General features: G+C 35.9%; 2 long non-coding RNA genes across 2 annotated transcripts in view; both read left to right on the forward strand.

Annotated features, from left to right (window-relative positions):
• Positions 1-7386, forward strand: part of LOC140605513 (uncharacterized) — a 29621-nt gene extending 22235 nt beyond the window's left edge. Inside the window, exons 4-5 of the long non-coding RNA XR_012008169.1 lie at positions 5369-5514; positions 7301-7386. This is a non-coding gene — a long non-coding RNA (uncharacterized lncRNA). The remainder of the gene's footprint in view (positions 1-5368; positions 5515-7300) is intronic.
• Positions 7387-16741: 9355 nt separating this feature from the next.
• The window catches only part of LOC140605514 (uncharacterized), a 29530-nt gene continuing 25538 nt past the window's right edge, over positions 16742-20733 (forward strand). Inside the window, exon 1 of the long non-coding RNA XR_012008170.1 lies at positions 16742-16888. This is a non-coding gene — a long non-coding RNA (uncharacterized lncRNA). The remainder of the gene's footprint in view (positions 16889-20733) is intronic.

Consider the following 20733-nt stretch of genomic DNA (forward strand, 5'->3'; position numbering starts at 1 on the left):
TGTTTTGCATTCTTCTCTTTTTATTTTATTCTTTTTTAAAATTTTTAAGTGTTTAACATACAGTGCAATATTGGTTTCTGGAGTAGAATTCAGTGATTCATCACTTACATACAACACCCAGTGCTCATTGTAACAAGTGCTCTCCTTAATACCCATCACCCATCCAGCCCATCCACACCATCCACTGACATCCCTCCATCAATCATGTTTGTTCTCTAACATTAGAAATCTTTTCTGGTTTGTCTTCCTCTCTCCTTGTTTTCTTTTCCCCATTCCCATATGCTCATCTGTTTTTTTTCCTTAAATTCCATATATGAGTGATATCATTTGGTATTTGTCTTTCTTTGGCCAACTTATTTCACTTACTGTAATACACTCTAGTTCCATCCATGTCATAGCAAATGGCAAGATTTCATTCTTTTTGATGGCTGAGTAATATTCCCGTGTGTGTGTATGTGTGTGTGTGTGTGTGTGTATCACAATTTACTTATCCATTTATCAGTTGATGGACATTTGTGTTCTCTTCATAGTTTGGCTATTGTTGATAATGCTGCTATGAACATTAGGGTGCATGTATTCCTTCAAATCTGTGTTTTTGTATTGTTGGGTAAATATCTAGTAGTACAATTGCTGGATCCTATCATAGTTCTATTTTTAGCTTTTTGAGGAACCTCTATAGTGTTCTCTAGAGTGGCTGCATGAGTTTGCATTCCCACCAACAGTGCTAGAGTGTTCTCCTTTACCTGAATCCTCCCCAATACCTGTTGCTTCCTGTGTTGTTAATTTTAGCCATTTGACAAGTGTGAAATGCTATCTCATCATGGTTTTGATTTGTATTTCCCTGACGATAAGTAATGTTGAGCATCTTTTCATGTGTCAGCCATCTGGATGTGTTCTTTGGAAAGTGTCTATTTAGGTCTTCTGTCCATTTCTTAACTGGGTGGTTTTTTGGGTATTGAGTTTGAAAATTTTGAATACTAACCCTTTATCACATATGTTGTTTGTAAATATCTTCTCTTATTCCGTAGGCTGTCTTTCAGTTTTGAGGATTGTTTTCTTTGCTGTGCAGAAAATTTCTATCTTGATGAAATCTCAAAAGTTCATGTTTGCTTTTGTTTCCCTTGCCTGTGGTGACATATCTAGTAGGAAGTTGCTATGGCTGAGTTTAAAGAGGATTATGCCTGTGTTCTTCTCTAGAATTTTGATGATTTTCTGTCTCATATGTAGGTCTTCCATTCTTTTTTTTTTTTTTTTTTTTTTTGTATGGTGTAAGAAAGTGGTCTAGTTTCATTCTTCTGCACATGGCTGTCCAGTTTTCTCAACATCATCTGTTGAAGACACTGGCTTTTTTCGATCAGATATTCTTTTTGTGCTTTGTCAAACTCTAGTTGATTAAAGAGTTGTGGGTCAATTTTTGGGCTCTCTATTTTATTCCATTAATCTGTGTGTCTGTTTTTGTGCCAGTACCATACTGTCTTGATGACTATGGCTTTGTAATGTAACTTGAAATTTGGAATTGTGATGCCTGTAGTTTTTTTCTTTTTCAGAATTTCTTTGGCTATTCAGGGTCTTTTGTGATTCCATACAGATTTTAGGATTGTTTGTTCTAGCTCTGTGAAAAACACTGGTGGTATTTTGATGGGGATTGCATTAAATGTGTAGATTAATTTGGGTAGTATTTCCTTTCATTTCTGAAGGACATCCTCACTGGATATAGGGTTCAGGGTTGTTAGTTCTTTTCTTCCAGTACTTATAAAAGATTGTGCCTCCTCCTATTGGTCTCCATGGTTTTACCTAAGAAATTCATTGTCATTTTTTTTCTCCTATGTTGTTCCAAGATTTTAAATTTATTTTTAGTTCTTAGAGATCTTGACATGTCTTGGTATAGATTTTTTTTGTTATTTCTGTTTGGGGTTTGCTCACCTTCTCTACTCTGTAGCATTCTATCTTTTGCCATATTTGGAATGCTGTTAGCCATTTTCTTTGAAGCTTTCTTTTTGAATCACATTCTTTATATATATATATATATATATATATATATATATATATATATATATATATATAAATCTCCTTCTTGGACTTTGATGACACGAATGATAATCTTTGTCATAGTCTCACAGTTCCCCTAGGCTTTGTTGTTTTCTTTGTTATTGTTTTTAATACTCATTGTTGTTCAGATGGTGGTTTCTATTGTTCCATCTGTTAGTTCAGTGATTCTTGCCACTGCCTACTCTATTCTGCCGTGAATCCCATCCATTGAATCTTTAATTTCAGTCATTATATTTTTCAGTTCTGAAATTTCCATTTGGTTTTTCCTCATTATCTTCCATGTCTTTGCTGAGATTTTCTATTTTTTTCTGTTTCAAGTGAGTTTGTAATTGTTCAGTGAAGCATTTTTATGGTGGCTGCTTTAAAATCTTTGTCAAATGACTCTAATGTCCTTGTCATGTCAGAATTGGCATCTATTCTGGGCTAAATTGTTTTCTCCCCCTTCCTCAAAATTCATGGGTGGAAGCCCTGATCCCCAGTACCTCAAATTGTGACTCTGTTTGAAGAAAGGAAATGTAAAGAGGTGGTTAAGGTAAAATGAGATCATACTGATGGGGTTTGATCCACAATGTGTTCTAACTAGAAGGGAGGGCATGGACATGCATAGCAGGTAATCATGTGAAGACACTGTAAGAAGATGCCATGGACAAGCCAAGGGGAGAGGTCTCAGAATGAAGCTGACCCTACCTTTATGTTGGCTTCTAGGACTGTGAGGAAATAAATCTCCGTTGAGCCACCCAGTCTGTGGTATTTATTATGGCAGCCCTAGCAAATTAAAATAGCTCTATTGATTATCTTTTTAAATTCAGTTTGATATCATCTTGGTTCTTGTGATGAGGTATTTTCAATTGAAAATTAGAGAATTTTTTTTTGAATTATTATTATGTTACAAGACTCTGGATCTTATTTTTTATTTTTTTAAAGATTTTATTTATTTATTTATTTATTTATTCATTCATTCATTCATTCATTCATTCATGACACAGAAAGAAAGAGAGAGAGGCAGAGACACAGGCAGAAGGAGAAGCAGGCTCCATGCAGGGAGCCTGACTTGGGACTTGATCTTGGGTCTCCAGGATCATGCCCTGGGCTGAAGGTGGTGCTAAACCTCTGAGCAACCTAGGCTGCCCTGGATCTTCTTTAAAGCTTTTATTTTAATTGGCTTCCACTGGCAGTATTCTAGCAGGGGATGGAGGATGAGAGGAATACATCTTCAGTGTCAAGTGGAAGTAGAAGTCAATGTTTCCTAGTTGGCCTCTGTGACACCTGAGGGAGTACTTTTCATTATTGTTATTTGGGGTGGGAGTGCTAGCTCCCCATTAGCCTTCCACTGGTATTTGTTCGAGGGTAAGAGTGCCTCATTACTGCTTCCTATGTGGCCTCCACTGAGATCGTGGGAAGGTGTGACCTTGTTACCACTGGGTACTAGGGATGTCCCTGTTCCTCTGACAATACCTGAGCAAAAAGGTGAAGGTCATCTTGTTACTGTTCTGTGAGGGTGGATGTCTAGGCTGCCCATGCAGTTTCCACCGACATAGCACTGGTGGAGCCCTTGTTACTGTCTAATGGGGATCAAATTTCCATCTACATGTTTTGCTTTTTTGATAACATTTGGGGGAATATTTGGGGTGCCTCATTACAGTTTAGTGAGGATGGAAGTTTAAACTCTACACATTTCCTGGTGTGGGTGGGAGTAGAGTTACAGCTTTATTTCCTGTGGTATTTGGCTACAGGGGAGCAGTTATTATATCAAAGTTTTTTTTTGTCTTGCTTCACTGCCCATTTCTTGGTCCTTTGATCAGAGAGATTAGCCCTTATTTTGTCTTTTTTGGTCTGAGCCTATTGACATTTCCAGTTGCTGGCTTCTTTAGGTGGGATATATGAGGTAAAAAGAAAGTCCAGAAGTTCACCACTATATCATTCTTCAGGTCCTGACTCCCCTTCTTGGTATTTCTTCTCTTCTTTAACTTTCAGAGACTCTCTGTTTGTTTTACATATGAACAAGGATTTTAGTTGTACTTACTTGAAGGAATTAGGAAAAGTCCATCTGTTTCATTTTCCTAGAAGTGGAAGTTGGGTTAGTTCTTGAGTGTTTTAACTATTTAATTGTTGTTGCAAGTAACCAGGAAATGTCAAACTCAATTTTGGTGGCTTGGATAGTAAAATTCTCATTGTCCTTTTCATTTAACAAAAAATTCTGATTTGTGTGTGTTGAAGTAAGAAGAAATGTTATGTCTTGTTGTTTTTTTTTTTTAAGGTAAGTTGATTGTTTTATTACATTAAGAATTAATTCATATGAAATTGCCATAAGTGTAATCAAATCCTTGATTCACTGAACTCTAACGAGTCACCAGTTCTCTAAGACCACCATTTGTCATCAAAAGTAAACACAAAGGATCTTTAGTCTGGAAGTATCAGTTAGAAGCTAGAGATTGACTTAGAGTCATAACTGATAGCTGAACTTCCATGGAATACTTTACAGGAGACAGAGCATGATCTGTTAATGCAAATAGAATTAGGCACTAGAGGACCTCAGAAACTAGCTGATGGTGATAGAGGAGAAACAGAACTAATTCAAGAATGTGAAGAACCAGACTTGAGTCCCAGCTTGACTTCTCATCAACTATGGAATCTTGCTCAAGATGGTTAAACTTTCTAAATTATAGCCACTGTGGGTGTTTAGAGAGTGGAACTAGTTTATTCACTATACAAATGAAAACTGATATTATTTACTATTATTATCATTAGGATGTATCTGGATACATATCTTAATCTGTATAATAATTATTATTTTGGAGCTTTGTGTTTGCTTAGTTTGAAATGCTACAAGTCATAGATTTGCAAATTAAAAAAGAACATTTAAGGTTATCTAGATAAGTATCTATAGATCATTGGTTCTCAACTTTGGCTGCACATTAGAATTACCCGGGGAGCTTTTTAAAAGCTTCAGTGCTCTGGCGCATCTCCCAGCGATTTTGATTTAACTGATCTGGGGTGAGGCCTGATCATTAGTACTTTTGAAAAGCTCCCCAGGTGACTCTAATGTGTACGGGGTTGAGACTTACCAATCTAGGTAAACATCTCCAGTCCTGACTCAAGATGTCAGACTGTCTGAGTAATTCCAAATTGCCGTTGGTCTAGTAATTTCCAAACCAGGATTGGAAAAGGCTAGTCTGTCTTCTAACTCCAGCAGCCTTCTCCCTATCCATCAAGATGAAGTCTTAACATGGATTTTGAAAATGTCCCCTAGTGATTCTCATATTGTGTTCTTTTGTACTCTCCATCCCACTTTCATTGTTCTGATTTCCTGTCCTTCCAGTTGGGAGTTGACCTGGTACAACAATAACTTCTAAGATTAAGTGCCCTCTGCTACATTAATGCCACAACTTCTGTTTGAACACCTTTATGACAGAAGCTCATTAGCTTCTGGACATCTAATTTTATCTTTGGAGAGTCCTCAAGAAGGTAAGATATAAAGATGATAAGGAGACAGATTTCAGCTCAACATAAAGAAGATTGTGTGTGGTCATATAAAAATAAATCATGACAAGCTACAATGTCTCTTGAAAATAGCTGTTTTCTTTTTAATACTATATTTCATTTGTTAAGCCTTTTATTCAAGACAATCCTGTGGAGATGTTCTGATCATTTTAACTTTTTACATAAAAAAGCAATTTTCCTAATTTTTGCATATAAGAAAGCAGAGACACGTGGAAGATAAATAAATTGACAGAGCCAGGAAGTGGTCAAGTGGGATTTGAACTATAGCAATTTCTCTAATAGCTACATTTGGACATAAGATTTCCATCCATGGCCAGATTCATTTGTTTTTGTCTGCTTGTCCTTTTATTTTTTGAATATGAAGAGGTGCTCTTTCAATAATATATCCAAAATATATTTTCATGACTGGCACATATCTATGAAGAAGGGTCTGATAGAGGTGAAGGGATGCTGTTGCAATCAATATTCAAGAACAGACCAGAGACAAGTCCAGGAATCAAACTGGGAGTAGTTTTGTGGAAGACAACATTGGGGAAGGCAAGGGGAACTAACCCAGTCAGCTCTTCCCTTGGCTGCTGTTTCTGGCAAAGTGTGAACTCAGGTCACTCCTTGCATTTAAAGGCAAAACCTGTCATTCCCAAAAGGAGCTCTCTGTACTGGCCGGTTCACTAATTCACTGCTGACTGGGCTTGTCTGGTAAGGGAACACATTAAATATTTAAACCTTGTTCTTCCTCAGATGCAGAGCAGCAAAGATGATTTTCCACGGAATTTAGCATTAAACTCAGGCAATTTGTACAGCTGTGCATATAAATGGCTTTTCACATAATCTCTAGAGGCCAGGGTCAATGTTCCTCGTACATTTTAATACTGTAGATGACATAGCGACATCCTTCCAATTTATGTTCCCTCATAATTGAAAGGGGCTTAATAAAAGTGAGGAAGAGGCAGTATGTACACAGCAACATCGATTTCTGCTGACAGTTGAGCGGAAGTTAATTGTAATTTTAATGTAATTTGTTCCATGGGTGATGTTGAGCCCTGGAACATAGCTAAATCCATTTTAAAGGAAATGTGTGTGTGTGTGTGCGTGTGTTTGTGTTATAATATTAGAATGACCCAATTATACAGCTGTCATGAAGACACCAAATATAACTTCCTAGGATGAATACTTTCTTTTCCCCACAGATATATTTGTTTAAATAAATGGAGACATGGCCTTTATTATCAACACAGAATTTTATCCAATCAGATATTGGGGTGACATTCATATTACATTGCTTGAAATAAATGTACACATTATTTATGAAAGTACAAGTCTAACACAGTCCTGATTGCTAAAGTTAAGCTTATCTGCATGAACTGTAGTTAATATTTATTCTGGGTGAAGCAGTTTTTTATTAAGTTATTTTTTCATTTGGTAGAGCAAGAGCATGCTAATAGTTTTGTTGGTAATTCAAACATTTCCTGCTGTGGATAAAAACAAATGTAAAACTGAAGAATGATGGTGTTCTCTGGCTCTGAAATTTGCTAATTGCAGAGCTATTCAATTATAGGTAATATCCTTTTATTGCTAATAAGATTACCGTGTGTCAACACAACTGCAATTCTGAAATGGAATTTGCTCAATTTGCCTTGTATGGAATTTGAAACTGTTTTGTGTAAAAGACTTTAGAAAATTAGCATTGAAATATGAATGGCAAGGAGAAGAAATCAGTAAAATGCCTAATCTAAATTCTCTTCTCATCCAGATGCTTTTCTTTTGGGACAGTTTCAAAATGGATTTTGCCACCAGAAAACAACAACAACAGCAACAACAACAACAACAACAACAACAACACAGGTATATGATTGACTCTGTTGTCTCCTAGGTCAAAAATTTCTTTAGTTTATACTCTGCTTTTATAAAATTAGGTATTATCTAAACCCCCTCCATCTACCAGTGTCTAGTATCATATTAGGCAGAGAATAAGCAGAAAATGAATGTAAGATTATAGTTTCGATTAGACAATCAAGAAAGTGTAAGAATTAACTAGTTGGGAGAAAGGGGCATGTAAAATATGTATTCTTGGATGTACTAATCAAGGTTCTCTAGAGGAACAGAACCAATAGGATAGATGATCAATGGATACACACACACACACACACACACACACACACATGATTTATTCACTATGAGGAATTGCTTCATGTTATTGTAGCTGATAGTCCCATTATCTGCCATCCTAGAGACCCAGGAGATCCCATGGTATAAATTTCAGCCTGAGTCTAAAGAACACAGAACTGTGAGTGCTGATGATGTAAGCCCAGTCCAAGGGCAGAAGATTGGTGTCTCAGCTCACACAGCCAGCAGAGAGTGTATTCAACCTCCCTCTGCATTTTTGTTCTATCCAATCTCTCAGTGGATTGTATGACATGCATCCACACTGGGGAAGACAATCTAAGTAGTTTACTGATTCAAATCCTAATCTTACTCAGAAATATTCTCACAGACACAGGTAGCACCCCTCAGTCAAGTTGGCACAAAAAGTGAACCATATACAAGGGCCTTACTTTGGACCAATTAAATCAGGCTCAGGATGTTGATTACAGGACTCCACATGCTATATTGATCCCCACAGTGCTCATTATACACGTTATAGTTTGAGAATTACTGGCCCAAAGGGATCATTCAGATACCTGATTAATGGCTTTTGTGCTTATCTGATGTTCTTCAACCTTGGCCTTTTGCTACAAAGACCATAGTATGGCTTCCTATCTTTTCCTAAGGAGAAGGTTGCATTTATCCACTTACTGCCAACCACAATTGGAACAGAGGCTTCCCTCACGTTGATGATCTTCAAATCAAATGTTACCATGAGGCCAGCAAATACAGGTGTTTAGGCTCCTCTGGACATAGTAGGACCCATTCTGAGAAAAAAGGATAGATTGCTTGGAAAGTCTGATCTTTACTTCTAAAATGTTATTTCTAAAAACATAATTTATAGATCATGTATATCAGAATAACTTGGGATTCTGAATCCATTCAGTCAAAATCACAGAACAGATCCAGAAATCTGTGTCCTAACATGCTATATCATAGCCTCTATCCCTGTCCTCCTCCTCTATAATACCCCTAGTTGAGCCACTGGTTTTTGATGAGCTTCGGAAAGAACTTCCTTTTCCCTAGATTTTGGACTAACCAGGGTGAGCAGTCATCTCAGTTTGCCTGGGACTTCAATTTGCTATGTCCTGGGAAATTCCTGAGTTCCGAGCAAATTGGAGCAGTTGGTCCTCCTAACTAAGACCTAATTTCAAATCTTGTTCTACTATATATTAGCTATAGGGCTTTAAACATGGCACTAAACCGTTTTAAGATACAATTTCCTCATCTGTAAAATGGCTGTACTATCCCATTTCACAGAGATATTGTGTAGATTAAATGAAATTAAATGTGATTACATATATGAAACACCTACCAAGCAGACGTTCTGTAAATGTTATTTCCTTTCTCTACCATTGGCAAAATTGTATTCTCGGGCCCAAGGGGAGGATCTTGTTAGACACAACAAGAAGGTAGATGTCATTTCATTTGTTTCACCTGCCAAAAAAAGAGAGTTACTTCTTTGTCAGTAAATAACAGGTTGTCATAAACTGTTTTCAGGCAGATTTGTTTTTTTTTTCAATTTGTAAATATGCAAATTGAGAGTCATGATTCACTTCATTTCCATGTAAAATTAATTAACTATAAAATTCCAGATATAAACAGAAAAAAAGAGAAAAGAATGAGTTACTAGCTTTAGAATTTATACAAGACAGAGTCCTATAAACCAAAGCAGGTACCATTTCTCCAATTAGAGAAGATATGTGGACAAAGCCCTAAGACTAGCTTGTATTTGTAACGTTGGCATTAGTAAGCTTTATAAAGCTAGATAGATCTCAATTTTTCTAGATCTTAGATTCAACGCTTATAAAAGGATAAAGTTGAAATAATATATTAAACTGATCTCCAAAGTTCCTTCAAGCTTTATGATTCTATTCTTGATACATTTTTGTTTTGCTTCTATTTGAATTCTCTTAGTGAAAGGGGGCTGGCTACTTTAAGACAGTTGATACTATAGTAGAGAGATTAATTTTAGATTGCTCTCCTTTATTTTGAATCAAATCTCCTTTCTATAGCTTATTCCTACTAGTCTTAAATCTTCGAAAATCTCAGAATAACTTTTTTTTATTCATGAGCGAGTTATTTAAGCTATTTGAAATGAATAACCACATTAAGCCTTGGAAAATTTTATTTATACTTTTGCTAGAAGTGGTTGTGACATGGCCTTGTTTAACCATGGTAGGTTTGATTGAAGCCCTGAGGATTTCTCAGACCAGGTGAGACTGTCCTAAGCAATTTGTGACTCAACAGCTAAAATCTAGTCTAATGCTTAGGATAAGCATGCACTGGCATCAAGTTTGGATAATCAAATGGAAAGGCTGACCCTTTCTTAGAATAAGAGGATCAGAATTAAGATGAGAGTGAATTAAGGAAAGGTAACATAGACAGGAGCTTAGTCATAGAGACTCCTTTCTAGATTTAGCTAAAGATAAGTTTCTGTAGAGACTGAGCAACAGAGGTATTTAATCAATAGTAATATCCCAAGTTGGAATTGAGAATACAGAGGGCCTAAATCTAGATTAGAGAGAGTGTTTATTTCTTCAGTCATTAACTCACCAAATGTTTATGTACCCACTCTGTGCCAGGCACTGTTTAGGCACTAGTATACATGAGTGAATCAAGATAAGCCTACCTTTCATTTAATATAGCATAGTATACCAAAAACTATTACCTGAGAAGCATCTAATAGCACATTAATGATCTTATTAATTTTTCCTGTGATTGAATTGGGGGAGAGGTTATGATATATAGCATATTAGCTCATATAGATTCCTGGATTTATTCTCAGTAGTTTTGGTCAAATGGGTCTGGCATGAGACTCAAGAACATATGCAAACTTGCTAGAGTATTCTGAAACACAAGGCCCTGTAGATTTATTTCTAGAAAGATCATTTTAGGACAGATCAGATTTCCCAAGCAATCTGCCCTTTCTATGCTTAAAGGGTCCTTTTATGTCTAGAGAAGCCTAGATCCTTTTATCTGCTGAAGTAGCACTTTTGGTTAATTAATACATAGCTTGTTCAATACCTGGCAATCTCTTTATTATTCAACATGGTTATGATCATCTTTGTGTTTTCAACCACATCTTAGGGATGTGGAGATAGACTTGCACTTGCCAATGTTATTCTTTAAAGATGAAACCTAGAATTAGCCACAGTGCTTTCAATACATTCTACTACCAATGGGTGTATTCACTTTTTCAGGGTGGTGAATTTTTATTGATGCAGTCAAAGAATATATCTTTTTTTTTTCCTCTTTAGTGAAGTCATGTTTTCAGCTTTTATTGATCTGGTAGTCAGTTATAACCTCCATATCTTTCACATATTTCTTAAATGAAATTGTATCATCTAAGTCACCTCTGTGAATGGGGTAAGTCAGCTCCTTTACTCAAGGGAACAGCCAAGCAGAATTCTCAATCTCCAGCTATTTCATGTTTTGATAAGTTGACTCCCCTCTTTCCAGCCCCCAAAGGCCATAAACACTGTTACCAAGTCTTCAGTCTCTTTTCTGATTTCCAGAGTTAATCTACTGTACCTACCTATATCTTTGGATGTCAACAGAAATCCAATTTTCAGTGCCATACATCAAAATACAAATGATTTTCCCCTTACTGTTGTTTACATTCACGGATCTGATCCTAACTTACAACCCCCCACTTGCTCTAATCCTTCAGTATCATTGAAATCTCTATCACAAACATATCCCATTCTGTTCTCACCCACTTCTTTGAATGGACACTCTATCTTCTTGCTTCACTAAAACATGGCCACACTGAAGATACTACATCTCTCTCTGTAACTTCTTGAATATAGATGATTTTTATTTCTACACCCCATGTAACTCAAGTGTCTTTCCTATTCCCTTTTGTTATTTGAAAATAATTTCTTCTCCCTCCTCCTTAAACACTAGTTCTTTTTTTTTTTTTTCCAAATTCAACTCATGAAATTTTATTAGCTTTCACTTCCATGCTATCAACTACTGATATCTTTGGTTTTGTTATTCATAGAGCATCTAGCTCTTGTCTCTCTCTGATATTTTGCAATTTCCTCATACAAATAGGTAATACATCTAACCCCTACATTCCTAGAACCTTCATCTACTTGCTTCCCACATATCTTTGAATCCCTCTTGGCCACATGATCATGTATTCATTACCTATACCTACACTACTCCCAAAATGTTAGTTTTAAATATTTCAATAATCCCTGATTATCAACTTCTCTTCTTCTAGCTTGCTCTATTATTTTTATTCCAATAATTCCTCAAACAAAAACCTGCAGTTGTTTATTTTAGCACTTTTGCACTATCTATCAATCACTTCAGGTCCTCACTTTCCTAAGAAATCTAGACTCTTTATTTCAGCCTTGTGTTCTTTTTGAAAACTTGTAAGTTGTCTATCCTTTCTCCCCTGACATCCTACTCACCTGGAATATCCCAACCTGATCAGCTCAGCCACCCTCTTATTTTGTACCTATGAATGAGAAGTTCAACAATCAGAGAAAATTCATGAACTGGACTTACTTAAATTTATGTCCGCCATATCAAAATGAATCTCAACACTGACAGAGAAGCCTCCTAAATTTTCCTATTAAATTTACCTATCTGAAGGTAGTGGCAGTTTCATGCCTTCTGAAATCTTCAATACCCATTCCCTGCATGCTCTTTTAGCTGAAAACCTTGTACACAATAGATGGAATTTGATGAAAATTAATTCATCTTGACCAAAAATTCTGCCACCCTACTGTGTTGTTGCCCTTATTATAGTTTCCTTTTCCCTACTGTGGTTTCCCTTATTATAGAAAAAATGATATCTTTACACAAGACCAAGCTAATTTGTGCCAGAAATTCCATCCACTATTACCATCTTAAGGATTTAATTTCTGCAATTAAACTCTTTCTTTCCTGAATCATCAGGCTTCTACTCTTAATGGATTCTTTCAAAATATTCTTTATAATCTTATTCCAATCTTTCTGGGTGGCTCAGCAGTTGAGTGTCTGCCTTCAGCCCAGGGCGTGATCCTGGAGTCCCGGGATCAAGTCCCACATCATGCTCCCTGCATGGAACCTGCTTCTCTCTTTGCCTAGGCATCTGCCTCTCATTCTGTGTCTCTCATGAATAAATAAATAAAATCTTTAAGATAAATAGATAGGTAGGTAAATAAATAAATAAATAAATAAATAAATAAATAAATTCTTGTCCCTTTCCCTCATATAACCTTGAATTTAAGTGTACTATTGCTCTGCTTCCATTTATAGGATAAAAATCATGAGTCCCTTATATTTGTCTTCTTCATGTACTCACCTAACAGTTTGTTTCTCACTCATATTCATTTCATTTGGACTTTGTCATTCTTTGTGAACAGTTCTGTACAAGGTTACCATTAATCTACATCTTCCTATGACTAATGGTTAGTTTTCCATCATATTGCTATTGCACTCTATAGTATTTAACATGATCTATGATTCCATTTATCCTGAAACACGTTTTCTTTTGTTTCCAGGACACCATACATTCTAGCTTTCCTCTTACCTCATTAACTGCAATTTTCAGTCTTCTTTCATCGGTCCATGATATCTACAAAATCTCTAGTTGTTAGAATTTCCCTAGGACTCTGGCCTCAGTTCTCAGTTGCCTGATCCCTATTATCTATACTCTCTTACTAGGTAATCGCCACTGATCCCATTGTTTCAAATACTATTTGTATTCTGCTGAACTCTCAATATTCCCATTCAAATACCTCTCAAGTGCTCAAATCTAAGATAGCCAACTCATATAGCTGAGTACTGATTAGTACCAGACTATTTAATAGGTATCTCAAATTGAACATAGCCAAAGCAGAACTATCAACTTTAGTCCTCTACCTCAGTCCATACCATCCTATCACCTCATGGAAGGGCACTACCACCGCCACCTAGGTAATCAGGTTATAAGTCTAGGAGTCAGTGATGTTTGATTCCACTCTCTTTCATATTTTAGACCTGGTATATGAATTAAGCTAGCTTTTCTGCCAAAACATAACTGAACTTCAACTAGTTCTCACTATCTCTACTACTATATACGGTCCCAGAAACTACCATCTTATGGAACTAAGGCAGGAGCCTGCTTAGATAATCTCCCTGCTTCCTCTCTCATCTCCTCATAGGCCATTCTCCACACAGCAGCCACAGTGATATTTTCAAAAGTAAATCAGTGCATGTCCTTAGTATAAAATCCTGCAATGGCTTTTCATTATGCCTAGGATAAAATCTTACTGTAACCTACAATGCCCTATATGATCTAGCCTCTATATGTCTCCAAAGACATCTATAGTCATTCTCTCAGTTGTTTATGAAACAACATCAATACTGGCATACTTTCTGTCCCTTGAACATAACCATGTCTTCTCCATCTTTGAGCCTTTGCACTCATCATTTCTTTTACTTGCACTTATTTTTGCATAGCTTCCTGCTACTTATTTAGGACTCAGTGCAAATACTACCTCATCAAAAGACTTCCCTGATTGCTCTAGCTATAGGGGCCCTTGTAGTCACTTGTTACCATGCTACCCCACTTTTTCATTTTTGTCAGGTATTGAAATTGGCTTATTTGACTTTTGTTTTATGTGTTTATCACATTTTTCATCCCTATACTCCCCACTGAAACATAAGTTCCTATAAATATTAGGTGCTGTATTCCCAGAGCCTATAAATGCACTTGACAAATAATAAACACTCAATACTTTCTGGCCAACAAATAGACATGCTAGCATTTCTTATCCTCTATTTGTCCATCTTCTGTGCAACCACCTAAATGCAGCCTCCTTACGATGGGTCAGCATTTCATTCTGTTGATTGTGGTCATTGTTCTGGCCCATTGAGCTGTCTTTATATATGATTCTCCCTTTATCTATTACCTTCCCTGTTAGCTCTACTTCTTAGCTTTGTACATAAATGCACTCTCTTTTCTACTATTTATTGTTTCAAATGCCTTTTAGAAGCATTTATGCATTTTCAAAAGTAGAGCTTTAAGGTGACAATTACTTGAGAAGGGGCTAAGGGATATATATTTTAGAATTTTTTTAAAAAGGCTAAATGTGAGCCCTATTTTTGTTTTTGCAAGAAGTAACAGGCTTTTAATGTGTGAGTCAGTTTCCTCATAAATCAATTGGAGATTGCAATATTTAGTTTGAAAAGTTGTTTTGAGGTTTAGTAAAATATGATTTATATAGAGCACTCAGTGCAGTTTTATATGGTGAAGTTACACAAAAGAGAGAATGAGTTACTTCCTGGTTTACATGGGCTTAGATAAAGAGGAATCTAGTTTAGGCAAGACAAAGAAAGGCATTATATCTTCAAACATATTACTTTATACATTTTAATTTTATAATTTCATCTGAATTACTAAATTAACTTTTAGCATATTAATTTCCCTTCTTCTAAGATAAGAGACTTGATCAGATGGTCTAAATTCTTACTCTAGAATCTCTGGTCAGATTAAAGTTCTTCACATGGGAGACCCAAAGAAGTAAAATGTTTTGCCTTGTTCTGCAGAGTCCAGTTTTCTAGCTCTAGTTCCATTAAACATTCAGAGATTTTTACATCCTATATTTCAGCCTTGGATTATTGGCTTTCTATCCATCTGAAGATACTGACCATAGTTGCTGGATGGATGGGTATTGGGGAAAGAGGAAACTGGGAAAGAGAAAATAATATTGAGTATGGACCCTTCAGAAAGAAGGCGGGATAGTTATGGTAGGAGATTTCAAAGAGCCAGAGGGGTCAAGAAATCTGTGTAAGCAATGAGGATACTAGTAAGTATCAGACTCGGTGAATTATAAAGTGTTATTTCTTACTTTTCAGTGTTATTCAGAAACATTACCTTGACTAGCAGCCACATGGCCAGCAGTTTGGGAAACAGTAGAGAATTTGGTTTAGTGGTAGTAAAAAAATAAATTAATTAAATAAAAATACAGCCAGATTATATGAGGTTAAGAACTAGCTCGGCCCCCTTTTTCAATGTCCCTATGTGTCTGTTTTCTCATTTGTAATAATTCAGATGATTTTTAGCTTCTAACTCTTGCTTCAGATGGTTATTCAGGTAAATTTTATTTTATTTTTTTATTTTTATTTTTTTTCAGGTAAATTTTAAATAAAATGAAACAATCAACATTTCTCAATCATTCCTGATAATAAGAATTACCTAAGGTTTCTGTCAAACATAAGTAATAAAGATTCACTCTGAGAAAGTCTGATTTGGTAGATTCTGTTTGGTGATCATAATTTATATTTTTAACAAATAACCAGGATTTAATTTTAATTCAGGCAAATTTGGAAGACACTAATGTAATGGTGCTATGTAATAGTAATATTAAATTAGGCAATATTGTGAGGCCCAAGGAGTCCTGGTTTAAATAAGCCAGTCCAGGGAAACATGCTGCAAGATATTCTCTCTTTCTTTTTGATTTTCTTTCTTTATTGTTTTAAAGATTTTATTTATTTATTCATTCATAAGAGACACACAGAGAGAGGCGGAGACACAGGCAGAGGGAGAAGCAGAATCCCTATGGGGAGCCTAATGTGAAACTTGATCCCAGGACCCCAGGATCATGCTCTGAGGCAAAGCCAGATGCTCAATCACTGAACCACTCAGGCATCCCTCCTTTCAGTTTTCATTTGTGTGAGGAAATAGTAGTGTTTGGTTGTCCAAAGGTACTGCACTGTGAGGTAAAGATGGAGAGATTTGTTTTATTTTTGTCTATCTACATATGTCCTACCTATTTACTGTGGTTTGGTAGCTAATACAAAATAGATATTGAATCACGATTCTCCTAATCATAGACTGGTCCATTATTATTTTATTTGAATATAATAAAGCTCAATAGAGTAAAGAAAGAGAGAGAAACAATGAAATACAAATGGAAAAGAAAGGAAATACAAATGGAGAGAGAAAGAGAAAAGAGAGAAAGTATATTATAGTATTATGATGTTATAATGGCAACTGTATTAATATCATAATTATTTAAATGGAAGGTAGTATTTTTTTAAGATTTTATTTATTCATGAAAGACACATAGAGAGAAGGGCAGAGACACAGGCAGACAGAGAAGCAGGCTCCACGCAGGAAGCCCGATGTGGGACTCCATCCCGGGACTCCAGGATCACGCCTTGGGCTGAAGGCAGGCGCCAAACCACTGAGCCACCAGGAATCCCATGTAAGGTAGTATTTTCTATAACTGTGTTTAAAACATAAAACTGCAAAGATACCAATTAATATTGGCATATAAGGCACATATTTAAACCTTTGGGGTTATTATTTTATTGGCTTGTGTTTAGTTGAATTGATAAAATTGAGATGCTATTCTCCTTACAAGTTAACAGCAAGTTAGCAGACAAATTGCTTTGAATCTCTAAAGTTCCAAGAGCCATCCATTCTCTAATTTCAGTAGGCTTCAGTTACAAAGTAATGCATATACCTGGTATATGGTATTCATTACCATATGCCATATAATTCATTACCAGCAAGAGACGTGGTGGAATTTAGCAAACTGCACTGAAGTATTGAGAACTTTTATTGTTTCCTTCTTGCACTGAACTTGCATTTAATAAGTACCTGAAAGGGACTAAAAAGAATTTCCAAGAACATTTTCCAATTTTATGATACATGTATGATCCTCAAGTTTACTTCCTTTGGTTGCATTCTTATCTTAGTTGTAGTTTTCTGTGTATGAGTTTAGTTCCTATACAACCATCTGTGAATGAATTATTACCATGAAATATTAATAGTTACCTTGATATTATTAGATCTAGTACTTTGCACACCTTGCATATAAAAATGCATAAATAAATATATGAGTAACTAATGGATTATTTTATTCAACCATAATTGAATAAGACCCAACTTTTCATTTGAAGGAGGTTAAGGTCTATTAGGGATAATAAAACACAGACATCATATACAATAGATATTTGTAAGTAATAAGTATTATGTAAGGGTTTCAGATAAAACATCATGGATTTTTGAGGCTGGTGTGACCACTTCTTGGTGTGTGTATGTAGGCACATACATTTGTACATATGTATGCAAATTTGTAAAAAAAAAAATCAAATTCTCTTCCAACCACCCCTATCTGTAAGGCACCAATGGCTTTTAAAACTGTTTTCCTCCTTCTCTACTTCTCTCTCTGAGTATCCAATTTTCAGAATCCAGTTTCTATTGTGAAGAGTGCAGCGTTAGTAAACCAATGATAAAAATACTAATGAAATAAATCCTTTCATGCTTTCAGAAGTATTTATGTTTTTAAAAAGTATCGTAGAAAGAGGAGGCCAAAATTCGTTAACAGAGGTAAGATTCAGACTCCATTGCATCAGAGTAGAGAATATTTCAAAGTGGGAGGTGAGCAGCTTTTCTGACTTCTCATAAAACATGACAGAAGACATTGATAACTGTTCCTTAGTGAATATAATCATGATCCTTTGAAAGAGACCAGTGAGGATATAAGAGGGACATTGAACCTGACAGATTGTTTATAGAATTATTGGTGGAACTGCCCTGGTGCCCTTCTCTACTTGTATTGACTTTGGCCACTCCTTTTCTAACCCTTAGTTCATTCCTCTCTGCTAGGTCAGTATAATCTTGGAAAACTATAGGGAACAAAACTCTTTTGTTTTCATTTCTTGGCACAGTTTCTAAACATTTTCTCTACCTAGTGGTTACTTGGTAATGATTTCCCTTTGGTATGACCCCAGGATAACTCAAAATTTAGTGCTTATTTTTAGACATTTATATCTTGGCAAAATCCAGTCTGTGGTTCATATCCTCTTCTTCACCTAGTTTCAGAGTAAAGATTTCATAAGACATTTTAAAATCCTCAGTTGTTTGGCATTTGGCTTTTATGCACCCTGAAATTTGTCTTTCTTGATAAATAATTTTTAAGAGGTTTTAAAGTCTCAGAGGTAGAGAATACCAATTATGTGCCAAGTGTAGAATGTGGCCAGAACTATCATCTCTGCTCATGAAGTCTCTGCTAGATATACTGCCTCTCTCATTGTTCAATCCAAAACTGTTCAGGACCTCAGGTTTCCAGTCCACCATGTAAGGGGCTTAAAGGGCATCACTCCAATTCTTATAACAATGAAAAGGGCTTGAACAAGCTGAAAATAATCAACTCTTCTTAGAACCATCAGATAACTGAGATTATAGGATAAACTGCTGTCCTATGATTGAAGAGACAAATAGGTAGAAATAGAGAGTCACAGTTGATTGGAGGAAAAAACCCCCACTAGAACAATAGTACTGGGGAAGGGAATCTTAACTGTAATTGATGGAGTGTTTGAGGCTCACTGTGGACAGACTCAAGAGTTAAAAACAATCCACAGAGGTCCTATCTTAGCAGGACCCCCAGACTTGCATGAGTTTGACTTCTAAGAGCTCTTCCAGGTTCTGACAGGGAGTACTGGAGAAAAATCCCTTTTGTGCTTCTGGCACAGGGAGGGAAATATAACCATTTTGAAATATGCCTTAAACATTTTATTTCTTAATGAAGACTGCCCTTGAAAGAAAGTATGTTGCCAGAGCCTAATGACCCAATGGGATTTACCAGAGTTTACCAACTTGGAGGATGAGAAACATCTAACTGTAGCTCACTCTAGTCTCCATGTGAGAGAAAGTAAATTCCCAACTGTAGAACCTCCCTAGACTTCCTGTTTCAATGAATAGGAGAAAAAAAGACCAAGAAATACTTGTGAACTTTGTGTCCAGTACTTGTGCCCAGAGGCACAAAAAGCTCACAAATGAATCAGGACCTAATAATAGGAAAACAGAATGTTTCCTTTCCTTGTATAGCTTATCACCACATCAATAGGACTCCTGTATAATAATAGATGAGTAGAACTGAAAAAACTGCTCATCTAAGATCCTATTTAAGAAAAAACCTCTAGGGAAACTGAAAGACAACAAGGGAGACAAAAATAAGAACACCAGAGAGAATTTTAGTTTTTCTGACACAGAGAGCTACAGCCAGTAGTAAGCACAGCCTAACTCATAGAAAAACAAACAGAAAACCTCAAACCCAAGGCCTATTTATCTCAGTCCCTTTTGCCCAATATATTATGTTCAGCTTTACATAAAAAATAGAGGGAATACTGAAAGACAAAACATAGTTTATTGACACAGAAGTAATATTAGAAATAGACTCATATGGCAGACATTTTGCAATTGTCAAACCAAGTATTTAAAATAACTGTGACTAATATTCTAAGAGCTATATTTGAAAAAGCAGAAAACATGCAAGAACAAATGGGTAACGTGAGTAGAGGAACGGAAACTCTAAGAAAGAATTTTTAAAAATACCAAAGATGAAAATGACTGTAATATAAATGAAGACTGTATTTGATGAGACCATCAACATACTGAACATGGACAATGAAAGACTAGGTGAACTTGAAGAAATATCAATAGAAATTTCCAAAATTGGAAAGCAAAGAGAATAAAATAATTTAAAATGATAGAACATCTAAGAACTATGGGATTATTATAAAAAGTGTAACATCTGTAATGAAAATACTAGAAGAAGAAAGGAGAGAGAAAAGAACAGAAGAAATATTTGAGATGGTAATAATTCAGAATTTTTCAAAAAAAAATTTTAATAAATTTATTTTTTATTGGTGTTCAATTTGTCAACATACAAAATAACACCCAGAGCTCATGCCATCAAGTGCCCACCTCAGTGCCCGTCACCCAGTCACCCCCAACCCGCGCCCACCTCCCCTTCCACCACCCCTAGTTCATTTCCCAGAGTTAGGAGTCTTTCATATTCTGTCTCCCTTTCTGATATTTCCCACTTATTTTTTCTCCTTTCCACTTTATTCCCTTTCACTATTTTTTATATCCCCCAAATGAATGAGACCATATAATGTTTGTCCTTCTCCTATTGACTTCTTTCACTCAGCATAATACCCTCCAGTTCCATCCACGTCTAAGCAAATGGTGGGTATTTGTCATTTCTAATGGCTGAGGAATATTCCATTGTATACATAGACCACATCTTCTTTATCCATTCATCT

Source organism: Canis lupus, chromosome 15 (genome assembly GCF_048164855.1).
Source record: "Canis lupus baileyi chromosome 15, mCanLup2.hap1, whole genome shotgun sequence".
Taxonomy (NCBI): Eukaryota; Metazoa; Chordata; class Mammalia; order Carnivora; family Canidae; genus Canis; species Canis lupus.